This window comes from Saccopteryx bilineata, chromosome 3, assembly GCF_036850765.1.
Source record: "Saccopteryx bilineata isolate mSacBil1 chromosome 3, mSacBil1_pri_phased_curated, whole genome shotgun sequence".
Classification (NCBI taxonomy): domain Eukaryota; kingdom Metazoa; phylum Chordata; class Mammalia; order Chiroptera; family Emballonuridae; genus Saccopteryx; species Saccopteryx bilineata.
This window is the reverse complement of record NC_089492.1, coordinates 266,338,408-266,364,285: the sequence shown is the minus strand read 5'-3', so window position 1 is coordinate 266,364,285 and position 25,878 is coordinate 266,338,408. Positions and strand designations below refer to the sequence as shown.

General features: G+C 40.8%; 1 protein-coding gene across 6 annotated transcripts in view; it reads left to right on the top strand.

The window, feature by feature from the left end:
- ZMYM4 (zinc finger MYM-type containing 4) overlaps window positions 1-25,878 on the top strand; it is a 176,312-nt gene that overhangs the window by 12,943 nt on the left and 137,491 nt on the right. The window contains exon 1 of one of the 6 annotated variants that reach the window (XM_066269694.1): window positions 15,309-15,345. The exons of the other annotated variants lie outside the window; for them this stretch is intronic. The gene's annotated coding sequence lies outside the window, so the exon portion shown is untranslated. Of the gene's footprint in view, window positions 1-15,308; window positions 15,346-25,878 lie in introns of those variants that run through there. 6 annotated transcript variants of the gene reach the window in all.

Sequence of the window (25,878 nt, the reverse complement as noted above, 5' to 3'; positions counted from 1 at the left end):
TGAATTCAGGTCAGGGTGCATATGAGAGTCTGTATCTCCCTTCCTCTCACTTGGAGAAGAAAAAAAAAAAGTAAAAGGATGTATTATTTAATAATTACAGTAGGACAATGGCTATAAACTACCTTTGTTCTGGACAAATTAGAATGAATATTAGGACAAATATTCATCCTATTAGATGATGCTATGAATTTTTTTTTTAAGTGAGATGAGGGGCTGACACTTGAACCAGTTGAGCCACTGGCTGTAACAGAGGGGAAGAGGCAAGGGAAGAGAAGCAGATGGTCGCTTCTCATGTGTGCCCTGGTGGACCCTCCATCCATTAAGCAAACCAACCAGGGCTATGCTGTGAATTTGTGTTGCATTATCCTAGGAGGCACATACGTGGTTGTTGCACTTTTAGTGATACTAAGATTGACAATTTTAGGTTCTGTCTGTGGGATCCAAATATTATAGTTTCTTAACGTTTTTGTTTTTTTTTGGTGGATGATGCGGGAATCGATTCTTAACTTTTTACCTAATGAATTTATCAGCCACTGATGATTGTTGCATAGATTCATTATTTCATTAGAAGAGTGATTTTTCTATCCTATATTTATTCCCTGAAATTGTTCCATAAAGAATCCCTTTGGGCCCTGGCCGGTTGGCTCAGCGGTAGAGTGTCGGCCTGGCGTGCGGGGGGACCCGGGTTCGATTCCCAGCCAGGGCACATAGGAGAAGCACCCATTTGCTTCTCCACCCCCTCCCCTCCTTCCCCTCTGTCTCTCTCTTCCCCTCCCGCAGCGGAGGCTCCATTGGAGCAAAGATGGCCCAGGCGCTGGGGATGGCTCCTTGGCCTCTGCCCCAGGTGCTAGAGTGGCTCTGGTCGCAGCAGAGCGATGCCCTGGAGGGGCAGAGCATCGCCCCTGGTGGGCGTGCCGGGTGGATCCTGGTTGGGCGCATGCAGGAGTCTGTCTGACTGTCTCTCCCCGTTTCCAGCTTCAGAAAGAAAAAAAAAAAAAAAAAGAATTCTTTTGTCGCCTGACCAGGCAGTGGCGCAGTGGATAGAGTGTTGGGCTGGGACACAGAGGACCCAAGTTCAAAACCCCAAGGTCACTGGCTTGAGCATGGGCTCATCCAGCATGAGCACGGGGTTGCTGGCTTGAGTGTGGGATCATAGACATGACCTCATGGTTGCTACTTGAGCCCAAAGGTCACTGGCTTGGAGCCCAAGGTCTCTGGCTTTAGCAAGGGGTCACTCACTCTGCTGGAGCCCCCTGGTCAAAGCACATATGAGAAAGCAGTCAATGAACAACTAAGGAGCCACAATGAAGAATTGATGCTTCTCATCTCTCTTCCTTCCTGTCTCCCTGTCTCTCCCTCTCTGTCACCCACACACACACACACACACACACACACACACACATTTCTTAGTTATTTGTTTACCCTATAATATTATGTGTATAGAAAAAGCAGAGTGTTAATTTTTCCCTCTTTATTTACCAATTTTTAATTGAATGGATTGATGCATTACCAAATCCCAAAGGAAATGTTTGGGAGGGGGTGTAATTATGAGCTCATGGGCTTTAATACATTTGTTTAAATTTAAATTTGTCAGGTTTTTTTAATGTTTAAATTTGTCACATTTTTGACCAGTGGCTCTCTATTAGTTTTCTAAGGCTGCCATAAGAAATCACTACAAACTTGGTGGTTTAAAACAACAAAACTTTATTTGCTTACAGTTCTGGAGGCTAGAAGTCTGAAAACAAGGTGTGGGGAGGGCCATACTGTCTCTGAAAAATCAAGGGGAAGAACCTTTGTCTCTTCCAACCTTTGGTGGCTTCAGGTGTTACTTGATTTGTGTTACATAACTTCAGTCTGCTTTTGTTCACATGACCTTTTCTCTGTCTTTGTCTTTTTCTGTCTCTTCTAAAGAAGGACAGCCATCATTGGATTTAGGGCCCATCATAATCCAGAGTGATCTCATCTCAAGATCCTTACTTTAATTACATCTGCAAAGAAGTTTATTCCAAAAAAGCCACATTCTGAGATTCTAGGTGGACATACTCTTTGGGGGCCACAATTCAGCCTACAATAGGATCTTTAAAGTTAGCAGCTGAATCCTTCCAAAAAATAACCATTATTATTTAAAAGAAATATTGATTGATTTTTAGCGAGAGAGGATACAGATAGATAGAGAGACAGGAACGTAAAACTGTTTCTGTAGGTGTCCTAACGGGATTGAACCGCAACCTCTGCTTTGGGATGATGAACCAACCGAGCTATCCTGCTAGGACTAAAAATTATTTTATGCGTAAACAGTTACCTTAAGTTTTTTATGTGTAACAGAATTTATCATTTTAACCATTTAAAGTGTATATAATTCAATGGCATTAAGAATGTTGTGCAACTGTCACTATTTCACCCCAAACAGAAACTACTCATTAAGGAGTAACTCCCCATTGCCTTCTCTCTAGTCCCTGGTATGCTTTAATCTGCTTTCTGCCTCAATGAATTTGTCTATTCAAATATTTCGTATAAGTGGAATTATAATATTTGATGTTTGGCTCTTTCACCTAGCATGTTTTCAAGATTCATTCATGTTGTAGCATGTTCTAGAACATCATTCTTTTTAAATGTCTGAATAAATAGTCTATGTTAATACTACATTTTGTTTATTTATTCATCTGTGGATGGACACTTGGGTTGTTTTCTACCTTCTGGCTATTGTGAAAAATTCTGCTCTAAACCTATTATACAAGTATTTGAGTTCCTTCCTTAGGTTTTTTTTTGGGTATATACCTAGAAATGAATCTGTCTAGTCATATGGGAGCTCTAAGTTAATCTTTTTTTTTTTTTAAAAAGATTTTATTTATTCATTATAGAGAGGGAAGAGAGAAAGAGAGAGAGAGAAGGGGGGAGGAGCAGGAAGCATCAACTCCCACATGTGCCTTGACCAGGCAAACCCAGGGTTTTGAACCAGCAACCTCAGCATTTCCAGGTTGACGCTTTATCCACTGTGCCACCACAGGTCAGGCTCTAAGTTAATCTTTTTGAGGAATGCTCAAACTTTTCCACAGAGGCTGTACTAGCAGTGTAGGAGGGTTCTGATTTCTCGACATCCTCTCTAGCACTGTTTTTTAAATTTTTAAATCTTATTTATTTGTATTGAAAGAAAGGGAGGGGGACAGAAATGTTGATATGTTTCTGTGTATTCCTTGACCAGGGATTAAACCCTCAACCTTTGTGTGTCGGGAGAATGCTCCATCCACCTGAACTATCCCACCAGGGCTTTCTTTTTTTTTGATAATAGCTATCCTAGTGGGTGTGAAAGTGTCTATTGGTTTTGATTTATATATTTTTTAATGACTTACGATGTTGAGTGTGTTTTCTTATACTTATTGGCCATTTGTGTATCTTCCTTGGAGAAATGTCTATTTAAATTCTTTGCCCATTTTTAATTGGATAGTTTGTCCTTTTGTTGTAGGAACTCTATATTCTGGATTTAAATTATCAGCTATATGATTTGCAAATATTTTCTTCTATTCTGTGGATTGTCTTTTTCCTTTTTTTTTTTTTTTAGCGATAGAGACAAAGAGGGACGGATAGGGACAGACAGGCAGGAAGGGGGAGAGATTAGAAACATTGATTTTTTTGTTGCTGCTCCTTAGTTGTTCATTGTTTGCTTTCTCATATGTGCCTTGATGGGGGGGGGGCTCCAGTGGAGCAAGTGACCCTTTGCTCAAGCCAGCGTCCTTGGGCTTCAAGCCAGCGACCTTTGGGTTCAAGCCAGCAACCATGGGGTCATGTCTGTGATCCCATACTCAAGCCAGATGAGCCTACACTCAAGCTGGCAACCTCAGGGTTTCAAACCTGAGTCTTCCATGTCCCAATCTGATGCTCTATCCACTGCGCCACCTCCTGGTCAGGCTGTTTTTACTTTTTTTAATTTTTAAAAATTAATATTGGCCCTGGCCGGTTGGCTCAGCGGTAGAGTGTCGGCCTAGCGTGCGGAGGACCCGGGTTCGATTCCCAGCCAGGGCACATAGGAGAAGCGCCCATTTGCTTCTCCACCCCTCCGCCGTGCCTTCCTCTCTGTCTCTCTCTTCCCCTCCCGCAGCCAAGGCTCCATTGGAGCAAAAAGATGGCCCGGGCGCTGGGGATGGCTCTGTGGCCTCTGCCCCAGGCGCTAGAGTGGCTCTGGTCGCAATATGGCGACACCCAGGAGGGTCACAACATGGTGACGCCCAGGATGGGCAGAGCATCGCCCCCTGGTGGGCAGAGCGTCACCCCCTGGTGGGCGTGCCGGGTGGATCCCGGTCGGGCGCATGCGGGAGTCTGTCTGACTGTCTCTCCCTGTTTCCAGCTTCAGAAAAATGAAAAAAAAAAAAAATTAATATTAATTTATTGTGTTTACATGGATTCAAGTGTCCCACTGAATAAAACTCTTTTTATTCTTGGTAGTGCTCTCTAATACACAGTTTTCAATTTTGATGAAGTCCAATTTATTTGTTTTCCTTTTGCAGCTTGTGCTTTTGTTGTCATATTTAAGAAACCATTGGCAGATCCAGGATCAGTAGTTTATCCCGTATGCTTACCTCCAAGAAGTTTATAGTTTAGCTCTTTAAGTTGGGTCTTTTATCCACTTTAATTTTTGTTTATGGTATAAAGTAATTGTATAATTTTTTTCTTTTGTATGTGGATGCACAGGTTTTCCAGCACCATGGGTTGAAGTCTGTTTTTCACCTATTGAGTGATCTTGGCACCTTTACCAAAAATCAGTTGACTATATCAATCAACTTGGGCTGCCATAACAGAATACCATAGATTCAGTTATTGAAACCACAGAAGTTGATTTCTCACAGTTTTGGAGACTGAGAAGTCTTAAGATCAAGGTACTAGCAAGGTACAGGTTTTATTCTGAGGCTGCTTCTCTTGCCTTGTTGGCAGCCCCCGTCTTTGTGCTCTCATGATCTTTTTCTGTGTGCTTAGAGGTTGAGCAAGCTTTTTTATATGGGCACTGATCTTATCGTGAGGATCCTATCCTTATGACTTAATCGAACACTAATTACTTAGCAAAGATCCCTTCTCCAAATATTGGAGTTTTCAAGCCTCCATATACGAATTTTGGGATACAAACAGTCATTTCATAGCAAACATACATGTATGGCTTGTTTCTGGACTCTCAGTTCTGTTTCATTGGACTATATGTCTCCTTATGCAGGACCACACTATTTTGATTACTAGGCTTTGTAAGAAGTTTGAAATTGGGTAATATGAACTTTTCAAGTTTGTTATTCTTTTTCAGATTATTCTGAGTATTTGGGGTCTTTTTTTTTTTTTTTTTTTTTTTTTAACAGAGCCAGAGAGAGGGATAGACAGGGACAGACAGATAGGAATAGAGAGATGAGAAGCATCAATCATCAGTTTTTCGTTGCGCATTGCGACACCTTAGTTGTTCATTGATTGCTTTCTCATATGTGCCTTGACCGCGGGCCTTCAGCAGGCCGAGAGTAACCCCTTGCATGAGCCAGAGGCTGGTGAGCTTTTTGCTCAAACCAGATGAGCCCGCGCTCAAGCTGGCAACCTCGGAGTCTCGAACCTGGGTCCTTCCGCATCCCAGTCCGACGCTCTATCCACTGCGCCACCGCCTGGTCAGGCTATTTGGGGTCTTTTATAATTCCATGTGAAATTTAAGATTTTTTTTCCTTTTCTGCAAAAAAATGCCTTTGGGATTTTGGTAGGGATTGAATTGAGTTTGTAAATCTCTGAGGTCATGCTGTCATCCAAACATTATAAATTATTTCAATTAGTGAACATGGGATGTCTTCATTTATTTAGGTCTTTAATTTTTTTTAGCAGTGTTTTGTATAAGTCTCTCAGTCTCTAAGTCTTGGACTTCCTTGGTTAAATTTTCCTAAGTATCAATTAATGTAATATACCACATTAATAGAATGAAAACCCCCCCACATGATTATCTCAGTTAATGTAGAAAAAGTATTTGAAAAATCCAACAATCTTTTGTTATAAAAGTACTGAAACTAGGAAAAGAAGGGAATTTCCTCAGCAGATAAAGGTTATGTATGAATAGACATAGCTAGCATTATATTTGGTGGGGAAAGACTGAAAGCTTTTCCTCTTAGCTCAGGAATAAGACAAGGATGCCATTTTTGGCACTGGTATATAATGTATTTAAAGTTCTAGTCAGAGCAGTTAGTCAAGAAAGAAATAAAAGGCATTCACATAGGAAAGAAAGAAGTAAAACTATATTTATGGATGACATGATCACATATGTAGAAAATCCTATATAGAAATCCAACCAGAAGAAAACAAAAACCCAAACCCTGTGAGAGTTAATAGCAAATTCAGTAAAGTTCAAGATAAAAATAGCAACACAAATATCAGTTGTATTTCTATACACTAGCAATGAATAATCCCTAAAAGAAACCAGGATATGGTTTCATTATTATTAGCATCAAAAAGAATAAAATGCTTCTGTACTTGTATCCTTTTGACTTAACTCTCTAATAGTGCTAGGAAGTTTCTACCCTTTTTGTCTCATACTACTATATATACATTACTATTTCAGACTTGGATTTAATGCCAAGAAGCCTTGGTACCTTTCAGTGGGAAATGGTACAAACTATAGTCTAAATTCATGCAAGCTCTTTGAAGTTAGTGTTTTTGAGATGATATCAGTTGTATGTTTCTCATTTTTTCCCTCAGCTCACATTTGCCTTTTCCTCCTGGTTTGCCACTGAAATTCTCTTTCTGGTCACCTATATTACGTAATAATCACCAAGTCTAATAGATGCTTTCCAGAACTTTTCCTTTATTTATTTATTTATTTTTTAGTGCGAGAGAAACACAGGAAGGGAGATGAGAAGCACCAACTCATAGTTGTATCACTTTAGTTGTTAATTGCTTCTCACACATGCCTTGACTCCGGGGCTCCAGCTGAGCCAGTGACCTTTGGGCTCAAGCCAGATACTATGATCATGTATTTGATTCCACACTCAAACTGGTTAGCCTGTACACAAGCCAGATAAGCCCTCGCTCAAGCCAGTGAACCTGGAGTTTCAAACCTGGAACCTCAGTGTCCCAGGCTGATGCTCTATCCACTGTCCCACTACCGGTCAGGCTCCAGAACTTTTCTTTTTTTTTAATTGATTTAAATTTATTGTGTTTACATAGATTCAAATGTCCCACCGAATATATCCCCCCCAACCCTGTGTTCCCCTCAACATCCCCCTTGCTTCCTCCCCCAACGCCCTCCCCCCTTCCCTCAGGATTTGCTTTTCTGCTCTTTATAATGCTGTTATGTATATATAATTTCACCAATCTTTTTCCCCTCTCTGATCCCATCCTCTCATCCCCTTTTCCTCTGGTCCCTTTAATCCCACCTCTGCCTCTGTTCCATTGCTCAGTTCACATTGTTCATTGGATTCCTCAAATGAGTGAGGTCATTTGATATTTTTTTTTTATTTTTATTTTTTTATTTTTTTTATTTTTTTTTTTTCTGAAGCTGGAAACAGGGAGAGACAGTCAGACAGACTCCCGCATGCGCCCGACCGGGATCCACCCGGCACGCCCACCAGGGGCGGTGCTCTGCCCCCCAGGGGGCGATGCTCTGCCCATCCTGGGCGTCGCCATATTGCGACCAGAGCCACTCTAGCGCCTGAGGCAGAGGCCACAGAGCCATGCCCAGCGCCCGGGCCATCTCTGCTCCAATGGAGCCTTGGCTGCGGGAGGGGAAGAGAGAGACAGAGAGGAAAGCGCGGCGGAGGGGTGGAGAAGCAAATGGGCGCTTCTCCTGTGTGCCCTGGCCGGGAATCGAACCCGGGTCCTCCGCACGCTAGGCCGACGCTCTACCGCTGAGCCAACCGGCCAGGGCCATTTGATATTTTTTTTTCTCTGCTTGGCTTATTTCACTTAACATAATAGTTTCCCGGTCCATCCAGGTTGTCGCAAAAGGTAAGATTTTCTTCTTTTTCATGGCTCCATAGTATTCCATTGTGTATACGTACCACAGCTTTTTAATCCACTCGTCCACTGACGGACACTTGGGCTGTTTCCAGATCTTGGCTATTGTAAACAATGCTGCCATAAACATGGGGGTGCATTTCTTCTTTTGAATCAGTGATTTGGTGTTCTTAGAATATATTCCTAAAAGTGGAATGGCTAGGTCAAAAGGCAGTTCGATTTTTAATTTCTTGAGGAATCTCCATACTGTTTTCCACTGGCTGCACCAGTCTGCATTCCCACCAGCAGTGCAGGAGGGTTCCCTTTTCTCCACATCCTCTTCAGCACTTATTCTGTGTTGTTTTGTTCATGAGCGCCATTCTGACTGGTGTAAGGTGATATCTGATTGTGATTTTAATTTGCATTTCTCTAATGATTAGTGATGTTGAACATTTTTTCATATGCCTATTGGCCATCTGTATGTCCTCTTTGGAGAAGTGTCTATTCATTTCTTTTCCCAGTTTTTGATTGGATTGTTTATCTTCCTGGTGTTGAGTTTTACAAGTTCTTTATAAATTTTGGTAATTAACCCCTTATCAGATGTATTGTCGAAAACGTTCTTCCATTGTGTAGTTTGTCTTTTTATTTAGTTCATATTGTTTTAGCTATCAAAAGCTTTTTAATTTGATATAGTCCCATTTGTTCATACTGTCCTTTATTTTACTTGCCTGTGGAGATAAATCAGCAAATATATTGCTGCGAGAGATGTTGGAGCCTGTTTTCTTTTTTTTTTTTTAGTGAATTTTTTTTTTATTTTTTTTAAATTTTATTTTATTCATTTTAGAGAGGAGAGAGAGGGGGAGAGAGAGAGACAGAGAGAGAGGAGAGAGAGACAGGGTGGAGGAGCAGGAAGCATCAACTCCCATATGTGCCTTTACCAGGCAAGCCCAGGGTTTTGAACCGGCGACCTCAGCATTTCCAGGTCGATGCTTTATCCACTGCGCCACCACAGGTCAGGCGGAGCCTGTTTTCTTCTAAGATGCTTATGGTTTCACGACTTACATTTAAATCTTTTATCCATTTTGAGTTTATTTTTGTGACTGGTGTAAGTTGGTCTAGTTTTATGTTTTTGCAGGTAGCTGTCCAATTTCTCAACACCATTTGTTAAAGAGACTGTCTTGACTCCATTGTATGCTCTTACCTCCATTGTCAAATATCAATTGTCCATAAAGATGTGGGTTTATTTCTGGGTCTCTGTTCTGTTCCATTGATCCATATACCTGTTCTATGCCAGTACCAAACTGTTTTGAGTACAGTGGCCTTATATATAGTATAACTTGATATCAGGAAGTGTGATACCATCCACTTTATTCTTCTGGGGCTATTCGTGTTCTTTTTTGGTTCCATACAGAGTTTTGGAATATTTGTTCTATATTTTTGAAGTATGTCATTGGTATTTTAATTGTAATTCCATTGAGTTTGTAAATTGCTTTGGGTAATATAGACATTTTAATGATGTTTATTCTTCCTATCCATGAACATAGTATATGTTTCCACTTGTTTGTATCTTCCTTAATTCTTTTATCAATGTTTTTTTTTAAACCATTTGTTTATTTTAGAGAAGAGAGACAGAGAGAGAGAAAGAGAGAGAGAGAAAGAAGGGGGGAGGAGCAGGAAGCATCAACTCCCATTTGTGCCTTGACTGGGCAATCCCAGGTTTTGTTGTGTTATTTTTTGAACCAGCATCCTCAGTGTTCCAGGTCAACACTTTAACGACTGTACCACCACAGGTCAGGCTTATCAATGTTTTATAATTGTCCAAGTACAAGTTTTTAACCTCCTTGGTTAAATTTACACCTAGGTACTTTATTTTTCTTGTTGCAATAGTGAAGGGGATTGTTCTCTAATTTGATCTTTCTTAGGTATCTGACCCCATTACCCATTCCATCCTTGAAACGTCTTCCTTATTTATAAGATGGTATTCTCATAGTTATTCTCTTGAATTGCTTCTTTTAGCATCTTTGCTAAAAGAAGGACCATCTTTGACTCTTTGCATGCTCTGTAAGTATTGTTCCTTCAGCCTGTATTTTTCTTGGGTTAATCTCTTCTACAGTAGTAGTTTTAAACACTAACCAGTAAGTACATTATAAGATTTCCTTTCTACTTCTTTGCTTCTTTTCTGTCTCTAAAACTCAAAATATGTATTTCCAGATGTATGCTTTACCTTGTATTTTGATATCTTACAAGTATTGCTAATTCAATATGCCTAAAACAAAATTTCATTTTTTAAAATGAAAACATTTTTATTGGCCTGACCAGGTACAGCAGATAGAGTGTTGACCTTGGACTCTGAGAACCCAGATTTGAAAATCTGAGGTTGCTGGCTTGAGTGTGGGCTCACCAGCTTGAGCAGCGAGCGAGTCACTGGCTTGAGCCCAAGGTTGCTGGATTGAGCAAGGGGTCACTGGCTCAGCTAGAGCCCCTTGGTCAAGGCACATATGAGAAAGCAGTCAGTGAACAACTAAGATGCCGCAGCTAAGAGTTGATGCTTCTCATCTCTCTGCCTTCCTGTCTGTCTGTCTCTTGCTAAAGAAAAAATAAAATTAAATAATTGATTGATTTTAGAGAGAGAGGAAGGGAGAGAGAGGGAAACATGGTTTGTTTTCCCACTTATGTCTTCATTGGTTGGCTCATGCATATACTTCGACCAGGGATTGAATCCACAACCTTAGCACATTTAGACAGTGCTCCAACCAACTGAACTATAGTATTTGGCTAGGACTCCATTTTTCTTTTTAACTGAACTCTTTATTCTCCTGGAAAGTACTTGCTCTCCCAAATAGTACCTCACTCCTTCTCTACCTATTTTTCTTCCTGTAGTCTTTTACTTAGTATCTTCTAGTCACCCAAGTTAGAAACCTGAGTCATTTTGCTTCTTCCCTTTTCCTTGTTAATTTAGTTGTAATTGTTAAGTCTTTTGGAGATTACTTCAGGTATGATTTTAAAAACTTTATTTCTACTGCCACCAACCACCCTAGTTGTAGTACTCATTTTGCTTGCTTTGTCGTCTTAACTTTTTGTGCCTTTACAGCTCTTCTTTTCCCTCTTCCTTCTTTATTGTTTCTTCTACCTCATTTATTTTATGCACTTGGAGACTGCTTTATATTTGAGAATAAAAATCTGTTTATCTATATATAAGGTAACAAAGTTGGCTCCGGTAATACTATTGCAATTCCCCAAAATAAGTACTGTTTGTATTCTTTCCCTGTGGCAAGAGGCAGGTTGCCTTCCAGCTCTCATTCTCTTCCTAGAAATTCACTTTTCCTTCTGGGAGGGTTTTTGATTTCTCTGCTACTATCTTGCTAGCCTCAGTAGGCTTTTCTACTTTGGCCCTACAGCCCAAATGTGGAGACAGAATCTTTGCTTAGTTCCACCCAGCGCAGCTTAGACTAGACTGTGACTTTGAAACAAGGCTTTATTAGAAGTTTAGTAGGAAGGAACTATAAAAAAAATTTTTTTTTAAATTTGCTCTTCTATATGGCTGATTAAGGAGAAATGGGCAGTATTAACCTGCTGAGCCCAGAGGCCATCTTTTATTTGGAACCAAGAAGCAGGTTTGAAATCTGGGGGAAAGAACTGACCCCCCCCCTTTCTTCTAATGACCTGTATTTTGTTGTTTTTTGTCTAACAGTGGGAAAATTAGTTCACTTCATGAGATCATCTCCTTCTTTCAGGGTTGTATTGTTACTCTTTGGCCCCAGTAAAGCAAATAGACTAACCTCAATATAAGAGATTTGTTCATTCAACAGATATTTAGGACATGTATCAGGCATAGTTTTAGGTGCTGGAGAATAGTAATGAACAAGAAATATAAGATTTGTGCTAGTGGTGGGGCAAGATAGAAAATAAACAAGATAAAATGATTTCAGGTAGTGAAAAAATAATGTAACATAGGATAATATGATAATGATTGGAATAGGAAGAAACAATATTAGGTACTTCTCTGAGAAGCCAGTATGTGGTGTTAAAATATTATTTATTTATTTTTAAGTGAGAGATGGGGAGGCAGAGACAGATAGATTCCCACATGTGCCCTGGCCGAGATCCACCAGGCAAGCTCCTACCAGGTGATGCTCTGCCTGGCTGGGCCATAGCTCCGTGCAACCGATCTATTTTAGTGCCTGAGGCTGAGGCCATGGAGCCATCCTCAGCAGTCTAGGCCAAGTTTGCTAGAACCATTCAAGCCATAGCTGCAAGAGGGGGAGGGGTGGGTGGGAAAGGGGTGGAGAAACAGTTGGTTGCTTCTCCTTGTGTGCCCTGATTGGCAGTTGAACCCAGGACATCCACACACCAGGCCAACTCTCTTCCACTGAGCCAACCAGCCAGTGCCGAAGTATGATTTATTTAAAGACTTTTATTATATCCCATTGACAGGATGAGCATCAGGAAGCAAGTTGGGAAACAGGATCATTTAGACTGTTGGTGTAATCCCCACTTTTACTGTGTGAAAATAATCATAGTTTAGAGTAGGTGGAGATGATGAGAATTGGTTGTGATATATTTCGGAGGTGGAGTTGATAGGACTTGTTAAGGACTGTAGGGAAATAAAGGACACTGCTCACCCCTAGGTTTTCACCTTGAAAAACTAGATAGGGCCCTGGCTGGTAACTAAATTAGTGAAAGCATTGTCTGGATACAGCAGGGTTGTGAGTTTGATCCCTGGTTAGGGCACAAACAAGACTCAACTAAGGAATGCATAAATAAGTGGAACAACAAATTGATGTTTCTCTCTCCCTTTCTCTCTCTAAAATCAATAATAATAATAATAATAATAAAACTAGATAGTCAATGGCACCGTAAACCGAGATGGGAAAACTGAGAAAGAATACACATGGTAATAGAGATGAAAGGGGAAACTATTATTTCCTAACTTTAGATTACTCTCTTAATCTAATTTACTGGTGATTATATAACGGTGTCCGTGTAATGTCTAGATCGGAGTTTCTCAGTCTTAGTACTGTTGACATTTTGGACTGGATAATTCTTTGTTGAGGGATTGGGGGAGTTGTCCTGTGCATTGTGGATGTTTAGCAGTGTGCTTAGCCTCTATCAACTACTACATGGCAGTAGCACTGACTTCCTATTTGTGACAACTAAAACTATTTCCAAACATTGCCAAATGTTTCTGGACGGGGAGACGGGGATGGGGCAAAGTTGCCCTGGTTTGAGTAACACTGGCCTAAATATTTTTACCACATATCCTATCTATCATACAGATATAATAAAGTTTTGACAAATGGTTATAGTTTGGTAACTACCACTATAATAAAGATACAGAACAGTTCCATCACCCCCCAAATTCCTTCATGCCCCTTTATAGCTAGTCTTTCCCTTCTAGACTCTGATTTAAAAAAAAAAAATTAATTGAATTTATTGGGGAAACATTGATTAATAAAAATTATATAGGTTTCAGGCCTGCCCTGTGGTGGCACAGTGATAGAGTGTCAACCTGGAACACTGAGGTTGCTGGTTCGAGGCCCTGAGCTTGCTCGGTGAAGGCACGTATAACAAGCAAGCAATGAATAACTAAAGTGAAGGAATTAATAAGTTGATAATTCTTGCTCCACTCAACCAGTTCTCACCATCAATAAATAAAATCTTTTTTTTTTTTTTTTGGCAAGACAGATAGGAAGGGAGAGAGATGAGAAGCATCAGCTCATAGTTGCATCACTTTAGTTGTTCATTAATTACTTTTTTTTGACACAGAGAGAGTCAGATAGGGACAGACAGGAATGGAGAGAGATGAGAATCATCAATTCTTTGTTGCGACACCTGAGTTGTTCATTGATTGCTTTCTCATATGTGTCTTGACCAGGGGGCTACAGCAGAACAAGTGATCCCTTGCTCAAGTCAGTGACCTTGGGCTCTAGCCAGCGACCTTGGACTTTAAGCCAGCGACCGTGGAGGGTCATGTCTAGGATCCCATGCTCAAGCCAGCAACCCCACACTCAAGCTGGTGAGCCTGTGCTCAAGCCAGCGACCTCGGAGCTTTGAACCTGGGTCCTCCACATCCGATGCTCCATCCACTGTGCCACTGCCTGATCAGGCCATCGATTACTTCCTATACATGCTTGATGGGGTTGGGGGGGAGCTTCTAGGCAAGCCAGTGACCCCCCTTGCTCAAGACAGTGACCTCGGGCTCAAGCCAGCAACCTTGGGCTTCAAGCCAGCAACCTGTGAGCTCAAACCGTAGACTATGGAATCATGTCCATGATCCCACAGTCAAGCTAGCAACCCCGTCTGCTCAAGCTGGTGAGCCTGTGCTCAAGTTAGACGAGCCCGCTCTCTCAAGCTGGTGACCTCGGGTTTTTGAACCTGGGTCCTCAGCATTCTAGGTCAGTGCTCTATTTACTATGTCACCACTGTCAGGCTCAGTAAATAAAATCTTTTAAAAACATTAGGTTTCAGGCCCTGGCCGGTTGGCTCAGTGGTAGAGCATCAGCCTGGTGTGCAGAGGTCCCGGGTTTGATTCCTGGCCAGGGCACACAGGAGAAGTGCCCATCTGCTTCTCCACCCCTCCCCCTCTCCTTCCTCTCTGTCTCTCTCTTCCCCTCCCGCAGCCAGGGCTCCATTGGAGCAAAGATGGCCCGGGCACTGGGGATGGCTCCTTGGCCTCTGCCCCAGGCGCTGGAGTGGCTCTGGTCACTACGGAGCGATGCCCCGGAGGGGCAGAGCATCGCCCCTTGGTGGACGTGCCGGGTGGATCCTGGTCGGGCGCATGCGGGAGTCTGTCTGACTGTCTCTCCCCGTTTCCAGCTTCAGAGAAATACAAAAAAAAACCCAAAAACAAAAACATTAGGTTTCAGGTGTATAGTTCTATAATACATCATCTGTATAATGGTAGTGTGTGTTCACCACCCCACGTCAAGTCTCCTTCCATCACCATTTATCCCCCCCTTTACTCTCTTCTATCTTCCCCTGCCTTTTCCCTCTTGCAATTACTGTACTGTTGTCTGTGTCTATGACCTTTTTCTTAATCCTTCACCTTTTTCACCGAGCCTCCAACCCCCATCCTTTATGATTGCTTTCAATGTATGAATCTGTTTCTGCTTTGTTGATTTTGTTCGTTCGAGTCCACAGATAAGGGAAATCATATGGCCTGATTTATTTTCTATTCTATAATTTTTCCTTTTCAGAAAATTACCTAAATGATATCATAAAGTATGCAGCCCTTTTTTTTTAAAGATTTTATTTATTGATTTAAGAGAGAGAAAGGCAGGGGGTGGGGAGAGTGGGAAGCATCAACTTATAGTTGCTTCTCATATGTGCCTGACAGGGCATGCCTGAGGTTTTGAACCAGTGACCTCAGTGCTTCAGGTCAAGGCCCTATTCACTGTGCCACCACAGGTCAGTCTCCAGCCTTTTGAACTTTGCTACTTTTACTTAGCATAACATGTTTGAGAATCATCAGTGTCATTGCATTTATTGGTGACTAATATTCCATTTTATGGATGTACCATAATTTATTTATCCATCTGCCAGTTTAAAGACAATTGTATTGTTTTTAGTTTTGGGTGATTATGAATAAAGTCATTACAAATATTTATTTGCCTTAGGGTATTTTTAAAAAACATGCTGTATTTATTTTAACGAGAACATACTACCTTCAACAATTTTCTCTTTCAGAAATTAAAGTATACAAAAGAAAATAAAACCCTTCATTCCCAAGAGGAAATTAAAAGGAAAACACATATATCCTGGGCATAATTTTTTTTATATATAGTTCAAATTTGACTCTTTCCGTAATAAATTTGAGGCAGTTTACAAAAAGATATTTAAAAAGATGAAAAGAAGTAAGGGTCATGGTAAAGGAAATTACAGATATGATAATTTTAATATGATTGATCAGATAATATGATTAGTTAAGTATGCGCCATTATCAAAATGGAGCAAACATGTCTACATCTGTGAAGAAAGTTTTGCATTTTATAGCACTGATTCTAAAAGTAATTTCAGATGTGAATCTTCAGTAGGAAACACCAAGTAATGTAATAAAGTGTCTTCAGTAATGTTTTCTTTTTAACAGAAAAAAAGCAGTCTGAATTTCTTGCTTACAGGTTTTTGCATAAACATATGTTTTCATTTCCTTTGGGTGAGATTATTGGGTCATATAAGTATATATATGTGTGTGTATATATATATATATATATATTTGTATTTTTCTGAAGTTGGAAATGGGGAGGCAGTCAGACAGACTCCCCAATGCGCCGACCGGATCCACCCGGAATGCCCACCAGGGGGCGATGCTCTGCCCATCTGGGGCATTGCTCTGTTGCATCCAGAGCCATTCTAGCACCTGAGGCAGAGGCCCTAGAGCCATCCTCAGCACCCGGGCCAGCTTTGCTCCAATGGAGTCTTGGCTGCGGGAGGGGAAGAGAGAGAGAGGAAGGAGAGGGGGAGGGGTGGAGAAGCAGATGGGCGCTTCTGTGTGCCCTGGCCGGGAATCAAACCCGGGACTCCTGCATGTCAGGCCGATGCTCTACCACTGAGCCAACCGGCCAGGGCCTAGTATATATTTTCTTATATTTCATTTTGGGTGTTAATATATTTTGGATACAAATCCTTTATTAGAAATGTGTTTTGCAAATATTTTCTCCTAGTCTGTGGCTTACCTTCATTTTTTTTCCTTTTTTTTATGACTTTATTCATTTTGGTGAGGGGAGAGAGAGAAAGAAAGAAAGAAAGAAAGAAAGAAGGGGGGGAGGAGCAGGAAGTATCAACTCCATTATGTGCCTTGACCGAGGAAGCCCAGGGTTTTGAACCAGCGACTTCAGCATTCCAGGTCTACGCTTTATCCACTGTGCCACCACACATCAGGCCACCTTCATTTTCTTAACAGTGTTTTTGAAAGAGCAGAAATTGAGATTAAGGCTGGTGAGTACGCACACATACACAGCAAATTTAATTTTGTGGGAATCAGCAGGTAGATAACATCAGTTGGGCCCAGGGAAAGCCTCACCATGGTGTATTTGTTTTTAATTGGCAGTATGCTTCAGAACACCCTCCCCCACTTCCTGACAATACACGAGTGTCCAGGCCGTATCTGTGCCATACCTCCTGAAATAGACTATATGTGGGAGAAGGTGGAGAATTGCAGACTAAGAACTACTGTCCATAGAATTTGGTCTTGGTTCTTGCTAGTAACATGGTTTTTGTTTCCTAATTGATAAAGTGGAAGTGAAGATACTATCTCTTTGTCAGTTTCAGTAGGGTAGTACACATGAAATACCTTTTGTATACTAGGTGGAATTTCTAGAAGGAAAGGGAAAGAGCCCAAGGAAAGTGTCATGGAGGCCTTGGAAGTCATTGCCTGGAAGTGGGAGTGAGAGTGAATATTATTACTCTTACCCTCTTTTCTATGTGACACTTGGATTCTTTAAGAAGAAAATGTTTGCTCCAGTTATTCTTGCATTAATCCCCTTGTTTTTCTGAAATTGACTATGAAGTTTTTATTTATTTATTTATTGCTATTTTGTGATTTATTTATTTAAAAAAATTTTTTTTTATTTTTCTGAAGTTGGAAACGGGGAGGCAGTCAGACAGACTCCCGCATGCACCCGACTGGGATCCACCTGGCATGCCCACCAAGGGGCAATGCTCTGCCCATCTGGGGTGTTGCTCTGTTGCAACCAGGGCCATTCTAGCGCCTGAGGCAGAGGCCATGGAGCCATCCTCAGCGCCCGGGCCAACTTTGCTCCAATGGAGCCTTGGCTGTGGGAGGGGAAGAGAGAGACAGAGAGGAAAGAGAGAGGGAGGGGTGGAGAAGCAGATGGGTGCTTCTCCTGTGTGCCCTGGCCGGGAATCAGACCTGGGACTCCTGCACGCCAGGCCAACCCTCTACCACTGAGCCAATTGGCAGGGCTGAGACAATTAATTTTTTGAATATTTTAAATGATACCTCATTTAATTTTGAATAATTCATAGATTTGTCTGATTTGCAGCTATAGACTAAAAGATTACTCAATTCACTTTTGAGTGTCCAAGATTCTCTGAACCAACCAGCCAGGGCCTATTTATTTATTTTTTGAGACAGAGACAGAGAGAGGGACAGATAGGAACAGACAGACAGGAAGGGAGAGAGATGAGAAGCATCAATTCTTTGTTGCGACACCTTAGTTGTTCATTGATTGCTTTCTCATATGTACCTTGACAGGGAGGGGGGGCTACAGCAGACCGAGTGACCCCTTGCTCAAGCTGAAACCAGATGAGCCCAAGCTGGCAACTTTGGGGTTTTGAACCTGGGTCCTCTGCATCCCAGTTCTATGCTTTATCCTCTGCGTCACTGCCTGGTCAGGCTGACAATGAAGTTCTTAGAAGTTCTTGAATTCGATATACAGTGTGTCTGTAAAGTCATGGTGCACTTTTGACTGGTCACAGGAAAGCAGCAAAAGAAAATAGAGGCCCTGGCCGGTTGGCTCAGCAGTAGAGCGTGGACCTGGCGTGTGGGGGATCTGGGTTCAATTTCCGGCCAGGGCACATAGGAGAAGCGCCCATTTGCTTCTCCACCCCCCCCTCCTTCCTCTCTGTCTCTCTCTTCCCCTCCCGCAGCCAAGGCTCCATTGGAGCAAAGATGGCCGGGGCGCTGGGGATGACTCCTTTGCCTCTGCCCCAGGCGCTAGAGTGGCTCTCGTCGCGGCAGAGCGATGCCCCGGAGGGGCAGAGCATCGCCCCCTGGTGGGCATGCTGGGTGGATCCTGGTTGGGCGCATGTGGGAGTCTGTCTGACTGTCTCTCCCTGTTTCCAGCTTCAGAAAAATACAAAAAAGGAAAAAAAAAAAGACAATAGAAATGTGAAATCTGCACCAAATAAAAGGAAAACTCTCCCAGTTTCATACCTATTTAGTGCAGTTCGATGTGGGCTCACGCACAGATTTTTTAGGGCTCCTTAGGTAGCTATCCCGGATAGCCTCTACAGACTCGTCACTGACTGATGGCCTACCAGAACGGGGTTTCTCCACCAAACTGCTGGTTTCCTTCAACTGCTTATCCCACCGAGTAATGTTATTCCTATGTGGTGGCGCTTCGTTATAAACACGCGATATTCATGTTGCACTTTGGTCACAGATTTGAATTTAGCGAGCCACAGAACACACTGAACTTTCCTCTGTACTGTCCACATCTCCACTGGCATGGCCGTGGGCTGCTCCACTGTATACACGGTGTTACATCATCTGCGCATGCGCACATGCTGCCACCTCATCCTACAGAAACTGGGAGGGTTTTCCTTTTATTTGGTGCAGATTTCACATTTCTATTGTCTTTTGTTGCTTTCCTGTGACGGTCAAAAGTGCACCATGACTTTATGAACACACTGTATTGTAGTAACTTCCTTGCATCTTTCTTTGAATTTTCATAGAATGTCAGAATTGAAATGTTTCTCCAAAGATAGTTATAGAAAATATATGTTTACTGTTCTTGTTTGTTTTTTTTGTCTTTGGTGTCTTAGCATATATATTAGAGAAGTAAATAGTTTCCTTAATATAATTTTATACATGGAAAATAATTTTACTTTTAAGTGAAGCAGTATATGATTATAATGAACAGGAAAAACCAGTACTGTTCTAGTAACAAAGAAGGATTTGCTTTATTTGTTTAGTTGTTATTTGTTGGAAGAAAAGAATACAGGAACTAATCCCAAATAGTGAGTTATTTTTAGGGTTGTAAGAAGTTTTATTCATAAAAAAGCTGTTTGTTTAGTATGAGGAATACAGTTCTACATATAAGAGGTTTCTCTGTTGATTACTACTTTTTTTTTTTTTTTTGCATTTTTCTGAAGCTGAAAACGGGGAGGCAGTCAGACTCCCGCATGCGTCCGACCGGGATCCACCGGCATGCGCACAAAGGGGCGATGCTCTGCCCCTCTGGGGCATCACTCTGTTGCATCCAGAGCCATTCTAATGCCTGAGGCAGAGGCCACAGAGCCATCCCCAGTGCCCTGGCCATCTTTGCTCCAATGGAGCCTTGGCTGCGGGAGGGGAAGAGAGAGACAGAGAGGAAGGAGAAGGGAAAGGGTGGAGAAGCAGATGGGCGCTTCTCCTGTGTGCCCTGGCCAGGAATCGAACCCGGTACTCCTGCACGCCAGGTCGACGCTCTACCACTGAGCCAACTGGCCAGGGCCTTGATTACTACTTTTTAAAACAATCTTTGTTATGGAAATTTTAAAACATATATAGAGCAAATAGTTCAACTAACATTAAAATATTTATCTTTCTGCCTCTTGTTTTATCTATTCCTTCCACATTTCTTTCCCTGTAATATTTTAAAGCAAATTCTAGACATGTTTTATTTCACCTATCAAGACATAAAGTATGTCTTTTTAACAGATAATTAAAAAAATAGCTGTAAACTATTATCACACTAAACAAAATCAGCATTAATTTATTAATATCACGTAATACTTTATCTGTTTAACTTTCTTATTTGTTTCAAAAAGCTAAAACAAGGTTTGTGTGTTGTTACAACAAGGATTGTGGGCTGTGCTGACCTTTGGTGGCGCATTGGTTAAAGCATAGACCTGGAATGCTGAGGTTGCTGGTTCGAAACCCTGGGTTTGCACGGTGGTCATGGCACAAATGAGAAGCAGCTACTGAGAGTTGATGCTTCCTGGTTTTCCACTCACCTTTTCTCTCTTGTCTCTAAAAATCAATAAAATTTTTTTATTTTATTTTATTATTATTAATTTTAATGGGGTGACATTGATAAATCAGGGTACATATGTTCAGAGAAAACATCTCCAGGTTATTTTGACATTTGATTATGTTGCATACCCATCACCCAAAGTCAAATTGTCTTCTCTCACCTACTATCTGGTTTTCTTTGTGCCCCCCTCCCCCCCCGTAACCACCACCCTCTTTGTCCATGTCTCTGAGTCTTATTTTTATGTCCCACCTATGTATGGAATCATATAGTTCTTAGTTTTTTCTGATTTACTTATTTCATTCAGTGTAATGTTATCAAGGTCCATCCATGTTGTAAATGATCCGATGTCATTATTTCTTATGGCTGAGTAGTATACCATAGTATATATGTACCAAAGCTTTTTAATCTCCTCGTCCAACTGACGGACACTTGGGCTGTTTCCAGATCTTCGCTATTGTGAACAATGCTGTCATAAACATGGGGGTGCATTTCTCCTTTTGAAATGTGCTACGATGTTCTTGGATATATTCCTAAAAGTGGGATAGCTGGGTCAAAAGGCAGTTCAATTTTTAATTTTTTGAGGAATCTCCATACTGTTTTCCACAGTGGCTGTACCAGTCTGCATTCCCACCAGCAGTGCAGGAGGGTTCCCTTTTCTCCACATCCTTGCCAGCACTTATTCTGTGTTGTTTTGTTGATGAGCACCATTCTGACTGGTGTGAGGTGTGGTATCTGATTGTGGTTTTAATTTTCTTTTCTCTAATGATTAGTGATGTTGAGCATTTTTTCATATGCCTATTGGCCATCTGTATGTCCTCTTTGGAGACGTGTCTATTCATTTCTTTTGCCCATTTTTTTTATTGTATTGTTTGTCTCTTCCTGATGTTGAGTTTTACAAGTTCTTTATAAATTTTGGTAATGAACCCCTTATCAGAGACGTATTGTCGAAAAGGTTCTCACATTGTGTGGTTTGTCTTTTCATTTAGTTCATATTGTCTTTAGCTATCAAAAGTTTTTTAGTTTGATATAGTCCCATTAAAAAAAAAGGTTGTGAATTGCTATTCTTAATCAGTAAATTTCCCCATCTAAAAAATTGCCATTCATTTTTAGAAGATACTGGATGATTTGTTGTGCAGCATTCCCCATATTCTGGGTTTTGCTGATTGAATTTTGGTTTCATTAAACGTGTTCCTCTATAATGCATATTTCTTATAAACTGTTAAAAGTGTGATTAGATTCAGGTTCAGTTTTGTTTTCTTTGAAGAATTCTTCATTACCTTCTCTGTTCTTCCCGACACCACTAGTGGAATCATGTCACTTGTGATTGATGTTTATTCCAGTGTAGGTGATCAGTCAGCCTAATTCATATATTTAAAGTTCCCCTTTCGATTTTGACCTAATGGTTAGAGTATTCACTGGTAAATATTATAAACATGCAAAATTAATCTTCATTCACTATTTCATTGGGGGTTATAAAATGTTTTCTGTTTATTTTTCTAGCATCTATTAGTTTTGATTATTTTATAGAGAAGAACTTTTTCATATGAACTATTTTCCTTATTACCTTGAAATATGTTAATGCAGAAAGACAAGATAAATGTCATTTTAAAGAATGAGTTGAAGGAGGGCAAAGGGGGTGAAGGAAGGTGGAAAAGGGTAAGGGCGGATAGATTGTAATGGAGGAAGACTTTGGGTGGTGAACACACAATACAATATACAGATGATGTATTGTAAAGTTGTGCACCTGAAACATATATAATTTTATTAACCAATGTCACCTCAGTGAATTTAATTAAAAAAAAATGAGTTGATGTCCTGACAGCCTCTACAAATGATAGTTAAGGTTTTTTGGGAGTGGGGTGGGAGGAATGAGAGGGGAGTATCATAATAAATAAATCATTATAAGTGGATTTAGGTATATTTATTTTGTGTCAGTTTATTATACCATCTTTGATCAGTAAAAATCTCTTCAGGTTAACTCGAGTCATTTGTTGACTCTTGTAATCTTTGATAACTTTCTTGCTTTCTGGTACAAGATGGCTTAGGCTCATCTGTATATTCCCTGTTTTAGACCTGAAATCTGGAGCCCTGGTTTCTGTTAGTGGGAAATGGTATTTAGATACCATAACACTTGATCATTTTTTAAAGTTATATGATCTTAAGTTTTATATTTAGATGGGTTCTTTGACATTTCTATCCAGTGTGGGCATCTTTATCCTAAGAATTTTGCATGTTTGTAATTGGACTCATTTGAAGACTGTTTACAAAGATTAAGTGACAGAGATTCTCAGATTGAATATATAACCTATACTGGTTGTATCTAAAATAAAAAATTAAAGGAAACTAATAAAAATATGTATAAAGCAAGTATAGCAAAAATTGGAATTTCAATATTAAAACAAAACTATTCATGGCAAAAGTAATTAACTGACACAAACAAATATCTGACTTTATGTTTCTCAAATACATTCTACATTTAGGTTGTAACTGCTGTGAATCATTATGTATCAAAAAACCCTTGCATTTTTTGTATATAAAAGTATATAAAACAAAAATTTAATAGTTTAGGAACTGAAGTTTAATTGAATTTGCTACACTATGGGGGAAAAGCATTACCTTCTTATAGTCCATTAAATATTTACAGAAATTAATCATATTTACACTTAATTTTAAAACCTTAGCATTTAGAGATTGCATTCTTTGACCAAAGAGCAGTAAAGCTGAAAGAATCAAGTGTCAATTAAAATGACCCATTTGGAAATTTTAAAACTTCTAAGCAGCTCTTGGGTTGAACCAGTTGAAACTTTAATTACAAACTCTTAGGAATATAACAATGAGTTATATGTCATTAAAAAAAAGAGTATAACAATGACAATGTGCTATATCACAACTTGAGATATGAGCAGAGCTATATTCTAAAGAAAATATTTAGCATTAAATGTTTTTAGTATAAAAATAATTTTATATTCAACTTTATATGTTAGAACAGTGAAATAAACTTGAGGAAAACACCAGGAAGAATTAATAAAAAAATAAAAATGAAAATAATGTTAGAAATATGAATTAACAAGTAAAAAAATCTGTGGAGTGATAAAAGTAGCTGAATTTTTGTGATAAGAATAAAGTAAACAAGTTTCGGACAATTCTGAGGAAAAAAGAGGAAAATAGAGATAGTATTAAGGAGAAGAAAAAGCTATTCCCATAAATAGTTTGGGATAATATATTGAACTACTTAACTCAGTGCTGATACAGATATGTTAGATGAAATGGAAGATTTTCTAAAATAAGTTACCAAAATGATTCAAGAAGTAGAAAACTTGAATAGGCCAATAATGTTTAAGAAATGGTAAATAATGTCAACAAACAAACCCCCAAGTTCTTTGTAACCTTTTTATTTATTTTATTTATTTATTTATTTATTTATTTATTTATTTATTTGTATTTTTCTGAAGCTGGAAACGGGGAGAGACAGTCTGACAGACTCCCGCATGCACCCCGACCGGGATCCACCTGGCAAGCCCACCAGGGGCTACATTCTGCCCACCAGGGGGCGATGCTCTGCCCCTCCGGGGGGTTGCTCTGCCCGACCAGAGGCACTCTAGCGCCTGGGGCAGCAGCCAAGGAGCCATCCCCAGCGCCCAGGCCATCTTTGCTCCAATGGAGCCTCGGCTGCGGGAGGGGAAGAGAGAGACAGAGAGGAAGGAGAGGGGGGTGGAGAAGCAAATGGGCGCTTCTCCTATGTGCCCTGTCCGGGAATCGAACCCAGGTCCTCCGCACGCCAGGCCAACGCTCTACCGCTGAGCCAACCGGCCAGGGCCTGTAACCTTTGAGGAACAGTTTATTTTCGTATTTTAAAATATATTTGCCTAAATAGAAAAAAAATCTTCAAGATGCCAAAAAGACTTGGTATATTTAGTTTTTATTTCGGGTAAGTCCTGTTTTATAAAAGTAAGAATGGAGGGTTATTTACTTCATCTGCATTAAAATCCAGGAGCCATTTCGGGAAATTTGGAGGGATGCTTGCTGTTAACCATAGTTACTTATTACTGTTCTTGAAGTTTTAGGGTGGGGAGGGGGGAACCTTTTTGGCTGAGAGAGCCATGAACGCCACATATTTTAAAATGTAATTCCGGGAGAGCCATACAATATGTTTAACACTAAATACCAGTAAATGTGTGCATTTTATGTAATACCAACACTTTAAAGTACCATAAGTCTCTGAATTCTTTTTAATAACATTGTTATGCTGTTGCTAACCAATGATGAATAAAGTACTTCTTACCATTAATGTGACTTTTGGTGCTGCATGGTTTTTTGTTGTTGTTGTTGTCTCCATCCCCCCCCCCCCCCCGAAGCTGGGAACAGGGAGGCAGTCAGACAAGACTCCCACATGTGCCCGACCAGGGAGTGATGCTCTGCCCATCCGGGGCGTCGCTCTGTTGTGACCAGAGCCACTCTATCGCCTGAGGCAGAGGCCAAGGAGCCATCCCCAGCGCCCGGGCCATCTTTTGCTCCAATGGAGCCTTGGCTGCGGGAGGGGAAGAGAGAGACAGAGAGGAAGGAGAGGGGGAGGGGTGGAGAAGCAGATGGGTGCTTCTCCTGTGTGCCCTGGCTGGGAATCGAACCCGGGACTTCCGCATGCCAGGCTGACGCTCTACCACTGAGCCAACCGGCCAGGGCCTGCTGCATGGTTTTTTGCTGATGGCTTTGTAGTCTGGTTGATACGTGGTAAGGTTAAGATTCATGCAGACATTGAGACTTCGTTAAACGTGATCGTATGTTGGTCTTAACGTTCTTTAGATGTGAGAAAGACTGCTCACATGCATACGTAGAGCCAGACATTGTCAGTACAGCAGTACTCACATGCTGCAGTGTGTGGTATGTGACGGGAAGTGCATTCCAAGTTTTGACAATCAGCTGGTCTGCAGGTTGAAGGTTTTTCATTTCTCCCCACTTGTGTTTGCTTGCTAACTCTGCTTGTTGTTGTGCAAGTCTTTCCAAATCTTCATTCAGTGACTTGAACTTATTCACCCACATGTCTGAGGCCTTCAGGTCAGCAATTTGTAGTTCAGAATCTCTGACGGAGACACCGGGGATGTAACTCAGGTTGGCGCTGTGCACTGCACACTCGTGTGGATGGGAGATGAACTTAAAATGATGAGTGCGCTCACGAAATTCTCCAACGTGCACTTTGAATGACTGCAGAAGATTAGATGTGAAGCCCGCTAGCTGCTGGAGATCA